The following is a 15,042-nucleotide window of genomic DNA, read 5'->3' as shown; positions in this document are numbered from 1 at the left end:
AGGTTCTGCCATCTCAATACCAACAAACCAGGGACCCAGCCTCCAGCACCTCAGCAATGAACCCTTGGGGACCACACTCAAACCACATCCAAACCTTAGCAACCATCAGGAAGGAATATAAGCTTTTCCAAGTTGAAAATTCTTTAGAACCAGAAGATAAGGCTGTGAATGTAGCCTAGAGGCAGTATACTTGCCTGTCATGTGCAAGGCCCTGAATTTGATCTATGGCACCAAAGAAAAAACAAAACAAAACAACCCCTTTTGCTCAACTGAAATCTTGCATGAATGCCTGACCTGTGAAAGTATCATATAGATCTCCGCTCCAGGCATTTCACTTCAAAAGGATCACCAGTAGGCTACGACTCCTCCAATGTTTCAAGCGGGAAAGGGGAATGAAAACCAAAACACGCCAGGCTCCTTGCAAACAGCCTTGTCAGGTAGCTTGGCAAACAGATGTGTGCTTTGACATGACAGAATCAGGCCAACTCAGCCCCAATTGTCAACTGTGCTCTCAGCAGCTGCTTTTCTTCTATCATAATTATTTCAATAGTCATAATTTATTCATCCCCAGACAAGCTTACATGTTGTAGGGTAACCAGCCCAGGCTTCCAGATCAGAAAGGCTGGCAGCCCCACTCTTCCCAACCACTTCCCATCTGTTCAAAATACTCCAGAAAAAATATTTTCTGCACCAATATATTTCTTGCAAAACCAAACCAAAGTTGTTTGCAAAACCAAACTTCCCTGACGTATGTGTTCAGGTTCATAATTCTGTGGTTAAAAGGAGGAGGTAGACAATGCCCTCAGAAACTAAGGACAGACTGTCTTCCACTTAAAACGGTTCCACTGGACAACTGCCCAGCTCTCTGATGGTGTGAAAATGATACGCACTCAGCAGAAACTGTACTTGGAATTCTGATCTCTTCCCAGGCTAGCCATGTGCAGTACAATACTCACACTCTTGTGATAGTGGGCAGCAGTAGCAAACCATAGCTCCCAGTCAGTCATGTGATCACAAGGGGGAACAGCCAATACTGCACTGGGCTGCTAAGCTAGGATGCTTAGTGGTTAGTTGGGTGCATTAAACACATTTTCTACTCAGGATATTTTCTTTTTCTCTCTCAGATTTTTTTTTATTTGTGCATATTAGCTGTGCAGATGAATGAGTGCCATTCTGTCAGATTTGTACATGTGCACAACGTATTTTAATCATTTCTTCCCCTCCATCCTCACCCTGGTTTCACATTTGGGTGGGATATTTTCAGTTTACAATGGGCTTATTGAGATGCAACCCCCTTGCAAGTCAAGGAACACCTGTATTGCATTTTCCTACCTTACACATACAGGAGACAACTTTTCTAGCTCCCAACTCAGTGAGTTTCCTGCAAAGTTATTGAGGGAGTCAATTCTCTGATTTGAAATATCTATGGAGCAAGTTTTATTTATGATAGAATATCAGTTGTTGGAACCAGAGAGGATGCTTCAGGCAAAATAAGTAACTTACCATGCAATTATCAATGGTTTCTTATAAAACTGAGACAGGAAGTAGAATAATTCCATAGAGCTTAAGGCTTAAAACTGTCTTCTTTTTTCTTTTTGGTTTTTTGGATACAGGGTCTTGCTATGTAGTTCAAGATGGCCTTGAACTCATAGCAATCTCTGCCTCAGCCTCCTGAATGCTGGGACTACAGGTGTTCATCACCACGCCTGGCTTCTTTTCTTGTTTTGATCCTTACTTTTTATGCCAGGAAAATGTTCAGAGGTCTGCTAGTCAGTTGAAAAGGAAAGTCAGGGGATTGAAGGGTAAAAGTGACCTGGAAAAATGGCTAAACATGCAGTACTCCACTGGATCTGCCTGCTCATTCACAATGTAGAATAAAAATTAAGATAAGGTCTTGACACAACATAAATTTAAAGTGAGTGGCTCCTGCGCTTAATACCTCTGTCCTTGAACAGTTATTACTTCTTTTAGTATGTATTTCCAACAGAAATAACCAATGACTCGCTCCCAGGTCACTCCTCTTCCTGCATGTTCTACAGTCCACCCTGTCAGTTTACCCGCCACCGTTTCCCTGACCACTGCCTCTCTGTATGCCTGCTACTGTGATCCCTCCTGGAGCAGGACTGGCTAGCCGGGTACCCTGCTTCCCAATACCCATTCCCCTTAGCAGCATTCCCTGAGACCTTTGCTACTTTCTGTATGAAATAAAGCAGATCATGGCATTCCTTTGATTACCACTCTTCAAGAGCCTTCCATGGCAATCAAACCCAAACCTTCAACTGAAGTTCAAGAGCCCTGTATGACCTACCTGCCTCATCCACTCCAGGACAGACTACGGGGCCTCCCTGCTCCAGCCCCAGCTCCAGCTCCAGACTTGGGCTTCCTCAGAGTGCTCTGCCCTCAGACCTTGCTACCTGCTCCCCATAAGGCTGGCTTCCTCTCAGCCCTGGGCCCAGTCTAAGTGTTGTAGCCTATGCAGGGCTGCCTCCTGTGGGCCCTTCCCTCCAAGCTACTCTGCTGCTCAATCAAGCTGCTGACTATCTTCAAGGAAAGCAGCATCATCTCTATCATCTCACTTCCCGAATTATTTTTCTGACTTATCTCCTGCTTCTCTGAACAGGGACCTTGTCAGTCTCGTTCTCTTGTGACTTGTTAAGATGTCTGGTACACAGTAGATGCTTCATACACGCTAAACAGCAGACTACCTTACAGAAGATAAACATCAGGATAGTCCTAATTAAACCCCTCAAATAGACAATTATGTATTTTCACCTACATTGATTCATCTGTTCACTCAATAATTAACTGATTTATGCAGAACATCCTGTGCCAGGTACCTAAGGAATTCAAAGGTCTAAAAACTCAAAAATGTCAGATCCTGTGTTCAACACAGGCACTTAAAAAAGAACAAGGTATGCTACTATTTAGTGTGTGATCCTAGGTATTTGTGGAAGTCGGAACACCCGGATGAATAAGTTATGAGCCACCAGCCCAGCCTCCAAATTCATGAAAAGTATATAGAGAATAAACGGAGGCTTTCCGATTGGGCTCTAAGTCCCTACCTCTTAATCTCCGAACACTCCAGACACTATGCTCAGTCAGTGGAACATAATGAAATTCATTTTCTCAGGGGGCTGTTCAGGGTGATAGCTGTATGGTGAAACTGCATGAATGACAGTTTTTGTGGCACACTAGAATTATCATGTCTAAATAAATAATGCCACTGTTCAAACTCTGCAGAACTCAGCCCTGGCCCTAGACTCCTCAGAGAGCTATCTATGATCAAAGCAAGCAAGTTTGAAAAGACTGACTCCAGCATGGAATGACACTGGTTTGATTCACTCTGCCCCTGTGGAGTACGGATGACCTGGGCCCCACTGGTTTGCATCTCCAGCCTTGGGCTGAGCTGACCTCCGGGGAGCAACCATAAGCAACACCTTCTTGTCTACCCTCAGCATCACCCACACTGCTGCCCAGGAATGCTCCACACATACGTGCCAGCAGAACGAGCTCCAAGAAGCAAGAAGTACCTGTTGTGCTTACCACTTAATCCCCAGTGCCAGGCCCAGCTGGGAGCAAAGGTTCGGTAAATGCCTGTAAATAAATGATCTCCACTGCTGAAAGGTTAGGCTTTGGCTCAAAAGCCAGAACCCCCAAACTGGCTAGCAGTTATCAAAGTGGGCTTCTCACTGCTGGACCGAGAACCATGGCGTCTTCTCTGAAACAGCGGCTGATGCTTTATGGAAAGACTTTCCCCATTAAGTGTTTAACTTACATTCCATTTTGAAGAACACGGCCAGAGATAATGTTCACAAAATGACAGAGATAGCACTGGCCTTCTGGACCTGTTTTTCTAACTTCTTAGAAAGGCCTTGGGACAGTTAAAACTTCCCTGCTCATCGCAAGTAACAGGTCTGAACTTCAGGGAGAAAACTTACAAACTGCTTTTGTGTCAGCAAGGTTGAATCGTCTAGGAAAACCCCAAAGGGTGCAAGGCAGAAACTTCCATTCATGATCCAAGTCAAAGCCAAGCTGCAGCTGCAGTTATAAAAAGAAGGAAAAAGACTAATGGGATTGCCTCCTCCCACCCTCTCTCATGCGAAGCAGTAATGAAGATTCACGACTACACATCAATTAGGGGGTCGAGTGCCTGGATGCAATATTGGTACAGGGAAACAGATAATGGTTAGAAAGGGACAGATTCCCTGACAGTCTAATCAAGTGTTGTAAGCAATATTTAAATCGTCACGCTTTGCTTTTCAAAAACACTACTTTTTCAACGCCAAGAGCAGGCATGCGATAAGTTGGCAGTGTTTCTGCATTTCGGGAATTTGATACATTTCTCACATGGAAGTCACACCAATATTCTAAAATCATGTAACTAAAATTATCTGGAAAAGCACTCTTCAGGCACCAAAGGATATTGCTTTTAATTCAAATATTGGATTAACAAGACCCTGCAATATTTCTCCGTGCTAATTTAGAAGGCAGGCCCGTGCATTCCGGGGGGGGGGGGCGGAGCGGGGGGAAGCAGGCGAGATGAACGCGCTCACAGACTCAATCATACAATGCTGGCTTTACCATAAATGCTCCGGGTAAACCATCAATAGTGCACCAGAGAACCGCTCCCTGCCGCGCTAGTAAATTGGGATCAAAGACGCCTCGCCTCTCGTCTCACACACAATGCTCACACTCTTCCCGCCAGCCAGGGAGAAAGAGCCCACCCCGGCCCTTCCAGCCGCCCCGCAGACCAGGCGCGCAGCTAAGCGCTAACTCAGTAAGAGAGGGCGCAGCCTTTGTCCCCGGGTCCCCCGGGCCACCTCGCTGCATCCAACCCCTGAAGGCACCCGCAAACAAAGGCGCACCCACCCCTCGCCCCTTGCTCACCTTCCTCTGGGGCAGGGCAGGGTACACAGGCTCCAGCAAGCCTGATGCTGCCGCTCAACCCAGCAGCGGTGCGCTCCTCTCTCAAGTTCAAGCGAGCACATCCGCGCCTCCCGCGCAGGCCCGCCCCGCCCGCGCCGCCCGCCGCAGCCCATTGGCTGCTGGGCCTCGCCGCCCGCAGCTCACTGCTGCCCGCCAGGTGCTCCCGCCAGATGCTCCTGCCAGATGTTTCCAGCTGCACGGAGCCGGGGTAGGGCAGAAAAGCCAGGGGTGGCATCTTCCCCTCCCTGCCCACACGTGCACATTTCCCTTTTTAGATTCTCAGGACTTGGAAAGTTCATTCTAACCCCACTGGCGCGAGGAGTGAGGGAGAGAGGCAGCCCACAGCCAGGAAAGCCCTTGCAACGCCAAGACAAAGCAGAAAGCGATCCCCAGCTGGGTAAATCTGCATAGCTGGATTTGAAAAGGCAGCAAATCGCGGACAGTGCTACCACGTATTTCTTACCTTCCCACTGACACAATGCACACAACAGCAGCTCACCTCTACCCACAGTTGTAATCCCTGCCTCTCTTCAAGCACCTCTAGTTTACAGCTGCCTCAAAGCCAAGATCACACTCAGACTCAAACACTGTCACCTCTAGCTGACAGTCCCTTTTCTCACATACATGGAAGCAGGAAAGTGTCTAGTTGGCCAAGTGACAGCATTTTAAATGAGTGTAGCCAGCCGCTGGTCAAAATAAGGGTTTGAAAGGAACAGCTGGGATCTTTTGTTGATTATATGCTGTGCGTTGAAAGTCCTCCTTTTTCTAATTGTTTCTGGGCATGAATAAGCTATTTGATAGAGCAATTAACAAAGTGAACAAGGCAGAAGACCTTAGCCATGTTGTTACTATTTTTAAAGTCCCACATAGACCTTTTACAGGGAAGGCCACAGAAAATAGGAAATACACATTAAAAAAAAAAAAAAAAAAACACAACCAAGGGAGCGTGTAACTAGATTGTGTCTCGGTTTGGTGAAACAACCCACAGGTGTTTGGGAAACTTTTACTGTTCACATATTAGAACATCTACTCACTTGTTCAACAATTTTGAAACACCTCCTAAGTTCCTGGTTCTGTGCTGACAATTCTCAATTAGGCTTTTCTGATTAACTACTGTCTTTCTGGAGAATGCATGGTTTAACGCACAGTGTCTCTAGAACTATGGCCAGTACACCTCCATTATTTCAAGAGTTACTTACAATGAACTGCTATGATGGCCACAAACGTTTGGAACACAGCCCAGACGGGACGCAGGGCTGGAGTGGATTCGAGGCTTGCGGTTCAGAAGCCGGAGCAGAACCGCCAAGTCTGGAGGTGAGCCAGCCTCACAGGACTGCACTTGGAAGTCCGTCCCTCCTTCCTCACACGGAGTTCTAACAAGTTTGGCTATGGGATTCTCTGCTTATAGCAGGGTGGAAGCAACGAATCAGATAAGACTGCCAGACGTCCACAGGGTGACAGCAGTGTGGCAGCTGGGGTCTGCGGGCAGGAAAGTCGTGCTTGACAAGTCCTGCCAATGCCACCTCCTACTGCTCTCTCAACTTGTCCCTCTCCAACTTCATGCACCACCCTAGTTCTAGCCAGCACCCCTCATCAGGTTCTTGTCCCCAGTAGGCTGTATGCTCATGGCAGCCACAGAGACGCCCTTAGAAAGATGACAAATACGAGCATCCACGCTCCTGCTTTGAAACCCCAGGGCGGCCTTTCACTGCCCTGGAAATGAACTCCACCGGTACCTACAGGGTTTCTGAGGCCACCTGGGATGTGGTCCTTGGCTTCTTCAGCCTCTGCTGCAACCATGTTCTCTCCTTTTTTTCTCTGCTGCAGCCTCATCTTCTTCCCAGCCATGAAAAGCACAGAGCTACTTCCCACCTCAGAGCCTTTGCACAAACTGTTCCCTCCTCTGAAATGCCTTTCCCTGCCCTGCTTACTGGCCAATCCCTCTCATTCTTAGTCTGGGTCAAATGTTGACTCCTGTGGAAAATCTTCCAGGCCAGCGGCACCCTTCTCCTCCTTGGGGCTTCAGGTCCTACAGCACTGGCTCTGTCTCTGCAGTGCCAGACGAGCTCCTGAATCAGTCAACCATGCCTATGTGGTGCAGCCCCAGTAAGAATTCTGGATGTCCAGGATCAGATGAGCTTTCCTGGCTGAAATGCTGTGTGCTATTGTCGCTGAGCAAAACAAAGTTATGCTGTCCATAATTTCCCAGGGAGAGAATGGCTGCAGGCGCCACGCTGGGAGTGGCCTGGATTCTGCCTCGTGCGCTGCTCCCCGGGGCTGACGTTACTCTGCATCCTTCCTCGGTACTAAACCACAACCACGCATGCAGCAGCATTCAGTGAGCACTGGGAGTCTCCTAGCAAATTATCAAAGCTGAGGCGGCCTCGTAGGCTGCCCCCTGCTCCATTTAGAGCAGTAAGCACCTTTTCTGACAGATAGTAAGTACATAACACATTCGCTAATGATTAAATTTAGTAAGTTAATGCTTTTTCTACTTTTTAAATGACTGTGTAGTTAGCATGGAATGCTCTTATGACTTAAAGAATAAACTTCCAGTTGGCAAACACCTACTTATGAGTGAAGGCCCAGATCTAACGTCCCCTCTGCTGTGAGGCTGTCCCTCCTTCCTCAGGGCTTACCACTCCTGGCTTGTGTTCCCCGGCCCATCGCCTTGCTTTTGCAGCAGGTACTTTAAAAATATTTGTCTTTGTCTCTGAGTTACATCAACTCTGAGTCCCTACCATCAGGTGAGTACCTACACAGGGCCGGCACACAGATGTTTAAGAATGAAGGCAATTCTTAAGAAACAGTTTAGTTTATAGAAAACAGATTTAGATATATGTGAAATTCTGCTAGCTATTATAGCTCATTTCCTAATAAAGAAGGCAGTCATTGGTGTAGTAACTGTTAGAAGGTGCTCTCTATTCTTTTTCATTCCAAAAATAAAAATATGCCTTGCCGGACATGGTGGTGCATGCCTATCATCCCAGCACTTGGGAGGCTGAGGCAGGAGGATCCTTGTAAGTTCAAGACCAGCCTAGGCTACAAAGTGAGCTCAAGGCCAGCTTGAACTGCATAGTGAGACCCTGTCTCAAAATATATATATAAATATTCCTTAAGTTCCACTACACAAGATGGAAGGAATTCGCCAATAGTTGTTCTATTGCATACTGTTATCTTCACATCAGTTGCTCAGTGTTGTCTCTAATGTTTATTTAATGATTTTTTAAAATTTTCTTTAATGGTTTGATTAATCTTCCATTCTCACATCTGGTAATCTGAGCAACTTAGCTGAAGATAACAATATGTAATATAACAACCACTGTTAATTCCTTTCATTTTGTTTTGAAACCCTGTATCATTTTTAATGTTCTTGCTTTGTTTTGTTTATGTCTGTGATGTTGGTATTTTGCTATTGTTCTTTTTTAAACTACTCTCTTTAAAATAAAATTTTTTTTTTGTCTTTTTGAGACAGGGTCTCACTAGGCAGTTCAGGCTGGCCTTGAGCTCATTTTGTAGCCCAGGCTGGTCTCAAACTCGCAACAATCCTCCTGCCTCAGCCTCCCGACTGCTGGGATTACAGGCATGTGTCACCACACCCAAAATAAAAAAAAAAAATTGAAGATACAAGAAGGAAGGGAAAAGGAAATATATGCACACACACAAGATAGTTAAGCTATACTATTAATTTCTCTTCGTTCACTGAAAAGAAAGGTTTGTGCACATATTATTTGATCAATTTTTCAAGCCTGTATCTTGTAATCTGAGCAACTACTTTGAAGATAACAATACGCAATGTACTAACCATTGTTACTCTCTTACAATCTTGTTCTGAATTTTTTTTGAAATTTTATAACACTATTATTGTTTCTTTAAAATAATAAAAAAATTCCTTAAGCTACTCACTTTACAAATCCTTTGCAGACCTTTATGAAAAGCTTAATAAAAATGTGAAAGAAGATCACCAAATTTTTAAGTCATCCTACTTCCTAATTAGAATGAGGTATCACAGTTTATTTGCATAATATACTTTAAAAAAAAGACAAGCCATTTATCTTTCTCTCCCCAATACCAGCCTAATTGAAAATTCAACCAGCATACCAATAATCTATGATGTCCCCAAGTAGCGTAGAAAAATCAATTTTATTTCTTTCAGATCTACATTTAAACTGGATAATAACTGCTATAATGTGCAACATACATAATCCAATTTTAATTTGTTTGATTAGATGAGTATAAACATTAAATAAGAAAGTCACGGGATTGTCATAACAATATTCACACTCTTAACTCATTATAGAACAAAGCATTATAATTTGCTCCTGGAAAACATGTTACTAGAAAAATATATAAATATGAACTTGAACTATCCTTAAATACTACCCACAAGGTCTTTATATGGACTCAGCCCAAGACAAAAGCAGCTTTGAAGAAGAAGCCACTTCAAATTCTCCCTGACTCTACAAAGAAAGCCTGGCTGATCCCTTAAGCACCAGAGACTACAGTTAAGCACCCCTTTGTATCACACTGCACCAGTCAAAGCCACACCCAGGCCAGTGGCTCTGAAATTACAGTGTACATAATAATTGTTAATGTGAAGGTGCCAGGGTCTCAGCCCAAGAGCATGGCTCAGTAAGTCTGGAGCAGGACCCTGCTGACCAGACAAAGGCTGTGGAGGAAGAGGCTGTGGACTGGACGCTGCGGAGTCTGTGTCTACAGAAGGGCATTGGCACTGCGCGTGGTGAAGGCTGTTAAGCGACAAGAGAACACTGTAGCCCTTTCTGCATCCCCTGTTACACTCAGAACCCTGGGAAGGAGGCAGCCATGCTTGTTTATTGGTCCCCAGCTCGGCACTGAGCATTTATTAACTTCATCTGTAGTAAAGTGGCATTAACCCCCACTCGCTCACATCTACATGGACATCAGGAACCCTCTCCAGGAATATAATTCTGAGCGTCAGACAGGACCGTAACAAGATTATTAACAGAACAGGCAGGACATGTGGGCAGGATACTAACCTGCATCATGACCTTTTCAACTTCATTTGCAAATGCATTCTCTGGGGACTGGTCAAAATGCAGATTCTGGTTTGTAAGCTCTGGGGCAGAGCCTGCATTCTAAAAGCTCCTAGGTGATACCCTTGGTCTTATATAAAGATTCCACTTTGAGTAGCAAGAACCCAGATGCAAATTACCCAAATCACACTCACTATCACAACTAACAGCAAAAAAAGAAAAGATTTCAATTCAGATCTACAATGATTCTGGACAATCAAAGCCAAGGAATTGTGCACAAGAGTGACATTTCCAGCTTATTTGACAGGACTGGGTCCCCAACAGTGCTACTGTAAGACTCTGTAACATGTATTGTATTTGTACAAGAAGCCCCGATAGCCCCACGAAATGTGTCAGACATAGCAGAAGCATGGCTTGCATTCACATCAGGATGTGACCTTTATCCGAAAGGCATCCAGATTTTACTGGCCTATCCCTGTAACTCAGCTCCCACAGAAAATTTGAAAAAGAAAAAAAAGACAGTCTCCTGCCCAATGGCCTGGAGTTTTCATGTTCTGCCCTATAAAACCAAAGGCTATTTATAATATATGTGTACAACAAAAGTCTTTGTACATGGAAGACTTCCAAGCCCTAGGCAGCAGCGCAGCTCATTTTCTTTATGCAATATTCAGCAGACAAAACCTCCCACTGGACTAAAGACTGTGGGCAAGCCCCTGGCATTCACTGACTACTGTTTCAGGGGTTTGACTTCTCCCCCGCCCCCCCTCAGCTCCCATGGCCCCAAACTGCCAGCTGGTGGGGGCGAGGATGAGCAAAAATCATTACCCTCTACGACTCAGAATCCTAATAGAACCAACAGCGCTTTCCTGTGAAATGCTCAGCCCCCTCCCCACCCAGCCCTCTGGCTTTTCTGCCTGGGAGGCAGAATTGTAGAGAAGGGGGGGGGGGACGGGACGGGGACACCACAAGCTTAAGGATGAAGACAGAGTCACTGGGCAATGCAAAAGGACCAAAGAAGTGGCTGACTGGCAACTTCCACGACTACAGTTACAGGAAAAACACGTTTGTATTTATGCACCAAAACCCCAAGTTTCAACTGGTATAGAATCCATGGTTGTGAAGGAGGCAGCAGAGATAAGCAAAGTGAAGAGGCTAGCAAAGTGAAGCTAAGAGGGGAAAATCGTATTTTCCTTCATCTCCAGCCTATTACTGGTCTGGTTTTGCTTTAATACTTTGGCCTTTTCCAGAATGTCATATGAATGGGATGATATAGTGTATGGCTTTTTTTTCTGGTACCAGGAATCAAACTCAGGTCCTTTCGCTTGCCAGGCAGGCACTTGGGCCACTGAGCCATATCCCTGGCCCTAGTATATGGCCTTCTGCATCTCACATCTTTCACTTAGCATAACTGTTGTTTGTATCAGGAGTTAATTTCTTTTTACTGTTGAGAATTTCATTGTAAGAATGCACCACAGTTTATCCATCCACCAATGGATAGATATGTCTAGACAGATAATAATGAATCCAATAATCAGAACATCAACACCTCAATTTTTGAAAGTTTGATACTTTACCAAAGAAAATACCTTGTTTTTGCAAGGTCGTGAGTTCGGTTCCCGGTACCGGAGAAAAACCAAAACCAAAAAAAAAAAAAAAAAAAGAAAATACCTTGTTTTTATAAGCACAAGAAAGACTCTCAACATCTAGTTGTTGAGAAAATGCAAGTTAAAACCGTAGAGTCACTGTTTCACACATTTTAGAATGCTAAACACAGCAGCAGCAACAAAACTTCAAACAAATCTCGGTAACACCAATGACTGGGAAGGACCCTGAGTAAGTAGCTGAACTCTCTCTTACATAGCGGGTGAGGCTGCAGTGTGGTACAGCAACCTCAAAGAGTGTTCTGAGAGTTTCTTAAACGTACAGCTCTCGCACCACACAGCAATCCCACTCCTAAGCATTTATTTAGGAGAAGTGAAAACTTACGTTCACGTAAAAATCTGTGGATATTTACAGCAGTTTCCTTCATGGGTCACGAATAATTTCCCTTTTAAGATGTATAGGCAACTGTCTTTTGATGGATTTCCTAAAACTTTTTTGCCTCGTCTCACTTTTCCACACTCACAAATCTGGGCACATAAGACATCTTTAAAAACATACTTAAGAGTTCACAAAATAGAACACTTGAATTTCTGGTGGGCCTCAGGCTCCATTCTTAGGACCTTGTGGTTGAGGCTGAGTCCCAAAGAAGTGTTGTTGCCGGAGCTGAGCTTAGTATCACTACTTCCAGTTCATGGAAGCATACGAAGAAACAAACTGGAGTTCTGAGTTATGCCTATTCTTCATGATGCCCTTCTCCTTATCTCTACTTCACTTTTCCTAGGCCACCTCGTATCCCTCAAAGAGATATCAGCTGTACCAGAAGACTATACAAATTAAAAGATATACTTTGAACCAGCATTTTGATCCTTTAATGGTGACTTTAAACAAAAAAAGCCTCTATTATTGCTAGTACCCATTTGATCTTCACAATCAACTGGGAAGTTCCTAATTTGAAGGGCAGTGTCATTTTAGATCAATTCTGGCATATCACCACACTGTACCTGTTTTTATATGAATGATTTATTGAAAACAGCCATGTGCTTTCATATCTTGTATAAGGCTGCATTTGCTTAACAATGACAAAGGTAGGCAGCTAAGACAGATAGAATTACCCAGAAAACCCAAAATACTCACTGTCTGGCCATTTGCAGAAAAAGTTTGCTGACTCCTGAACTAGAAGAATGATCTTTTTAGTCATTCTGTTAGTATGAACTACCATTGTATAGCTAGTAAACACCAACACTGGGTAGCATTTTATATCTTCAAAGCATCACGTCATTACAGCACCCAGTCAGCCATACTAACAGCTATTATTAGTAGCTCTTTTTACAGACAAAAGAGACAGGGAAAGAGTGAACTGAATTATAAGGGGTAAAGTCAAAATCTGAACCTGTCTCCTCCTCCAAATAGGTTCTGGCTCATGGTTTCAGAGGATGCAGTTCAGTTAGGTGGATCCAAAGCAGAAGCATCCAAATTTGAACCTGTCTCCATCTCCCTCCCACCAAGAACAAGGTGATCATTTAGCAAGTGAGCTAAGCTCAACCTGAATTTTCATCTGCTTAAATGCTACAATGACATCATGCAACTACATTCCATCTGAAAGTTCACATACGAAGCTCAAGTCCTCTGAGAGAATGTCCTCATTTGCCCTTATTCCTGTTTGTTTACCTACAAAGAAACTCTTTGCTACACCTTACATTCTTTTCAAATGTATCAGTTGTGTTAATTACCTAGGTTCTGGGGGACCTCAAGCTTAGACAATGTCTGAAGCCCCCTTCAAGAAAAAGAATGTAAGAATATCTTCCTTTGGCAAGTTTCACAAAAACCATGTGCACTCATCTCATTTCTAGGCATCCTCCTAAGGGTCTTGAAAGGGGCCCTAATTCTTAAACCTTGTGCTTTATCTTTCCACCTCAAAGAAAAGAAACTCATATATTCCAAATTGAGTTCCTATCAAAAAGTGAGGCCTTGTGGCTAACAGACTGGTTCCTGAAATCTGCCATCCCTCTCAGCTTCTCTCAGAGCTGCAAGACAGAGAGTATTCATGCCTATTCTTGGCAAGTAAGTTCTCGCTTCAGCCTAGGGAAGCAGTTTCCAAAGTGTGGTCCAGACAGAACTGGCATCACTTCTGAACATGTTGGAAATGTAAGTTCTCAGGTACCAGCCCAGACCTGCTGACACTCCAAAACTTGGAAGACTAGGTACACCCGGTTGTGTTTTAGAAAGACCTCTAGCTGATTCAGACATGTGCTCAAATTTAAGCACCTTTGGTCTGCTAGGCCACAGATTCTATCTTGTCTACTCCTGTGACAGTTAAGCTGGATTACCAACTTGATTGGCTTCAGAGCTACCGGTGTGATTCTGGGTACTGTATCTGGTTCCTGGTCCCATCCCCCACCCCCTGTCTCTTTGCTGGCACTGTTCTGGTGCTCTGCTTTCATGAAATGAGCAGCTTTGCTTGACCAAACCATTCTGCCATCATGTTTCTGCTTTGGATCCACCTAACTGAACTGAATCCTCTGAAACCAGGAGCCAAACACAACCTCTCCCTTCTGAATTGTGTCAGGTATTTTGTTCAAAAATGGGAAAACTGACTAATACAACATATATATGTTCTTTAAAAATTTTTTTAAAGAAAAGAGGGAAAGTTACACCGTTAAAGCAGGATTTACAATTTCTTTTGCCAGTAAGCAATCCCAATTTAAAAATTTCAGGACAATATGGTATGTGTATACTATTATGGTTTGTACCTAGATGTCTCTCCAAAGCCTTATGTGGTCATAGGCTTGGGGTTTTTAGGAGGTAACTGGATCATGGATGTGTGATTCTGGATTAGTCCACTGATGGGTTTACAGCTGGGTGTGACACTGAAAGGTGAAGACTAGTAGTGGGGGTGAGGGGTGGGGGTGTGTGGCCTGTATACATGTATATATCTCTCCTCCTCCCTTGATCACTTGCTGCTTCTTGCCTGACATGCCATGAACTGATTCTCCTCTGCCATTTACCTCTGTCATGCTGCTCTGCTTTGCAACCAGCCAACTATAGACTGAAATCTCTATAGACTGTGAGCCAAAACGAGTGTCTCCTCCTTTAACTTGCAGATGTTAGATACATTTTGTCCTAGCAACAAGAAAGTAACTAACATGTATACCATGTCAGGCTTAACCTATAGGAGAGAAGTAAAGTCTCAAGCTCAAAGTCTGCTTTGATAACTTCTGACGATACTGATGATAAATTAAATGAATTCATGACTTATTAACTGAATGGAAAATGTCTATTTAAAAACTCCTGATATATTCAGAAGACTAAATCAGTAATTCTAAACCCTAAATCATCTGAGAAGTTGCAGGAACTTTCCACAAGGGAGCTAAATTACTTACCCCAAGCAAAATTCCTTATTTTTAAATAGTGGATAGACCAAATTTGTCCTTTTAACCACCAGAGTTATTTTATTACTTTAGCCAAGGACCTCTAATCTTAATATCCATTTTTTTGTATA

At 43.9% G+C, this 15,042-nt stretch overlaps 1 protein-coding gene across 14 annotated transcripts in view; it reads right to left on the bottom strand.

Moving 5' to 3' along the window:
• The window catches only part of Apbb2 (amyloid beta (A4) precursor protein-binding, family B, member 2), a 272,486-nt gene that overhangs the window by 31,863 nt on the left and 225,581 nt on the right, over nucleotides 1–15,042 (bottom strand). The window contains exon 1 of one of the 14 annotated variants that reach the window (XM_005391948.2): nucleotides 4,888–4,954. The exons of the other annotated variants lie outside the window; for them this stretch is intronic. The gene's annotated coding sequence lies outside the window, so the exon portion shown is untranslated. Of the gene's footprint in view, nucleotides 1–4,887; nucleotides 4,955–15,042 lie in introns of those variants that run through there. 14 annotated transcript variants of the gene reach the window in all.

This window comes from Chinchilla lanigera, unplaced genomic scaffold, assembly GCF_000276665.1.
Source record: "Chinchilla lanigera isolate Chin_1 unplaced genomic scaffold, ChiLan1.0 scaffold00042, whole genome shotgun sequence".
Lineage (NCBI taxonomy): Eukaryota > Metazoa > Chordata > Mammalia > Rodentia > Chinchillidae > Chinchilla > Chinchilla lanigera.
This window is presented reverse-complemented; position numbering and strand designations above follow the sequence as displayed.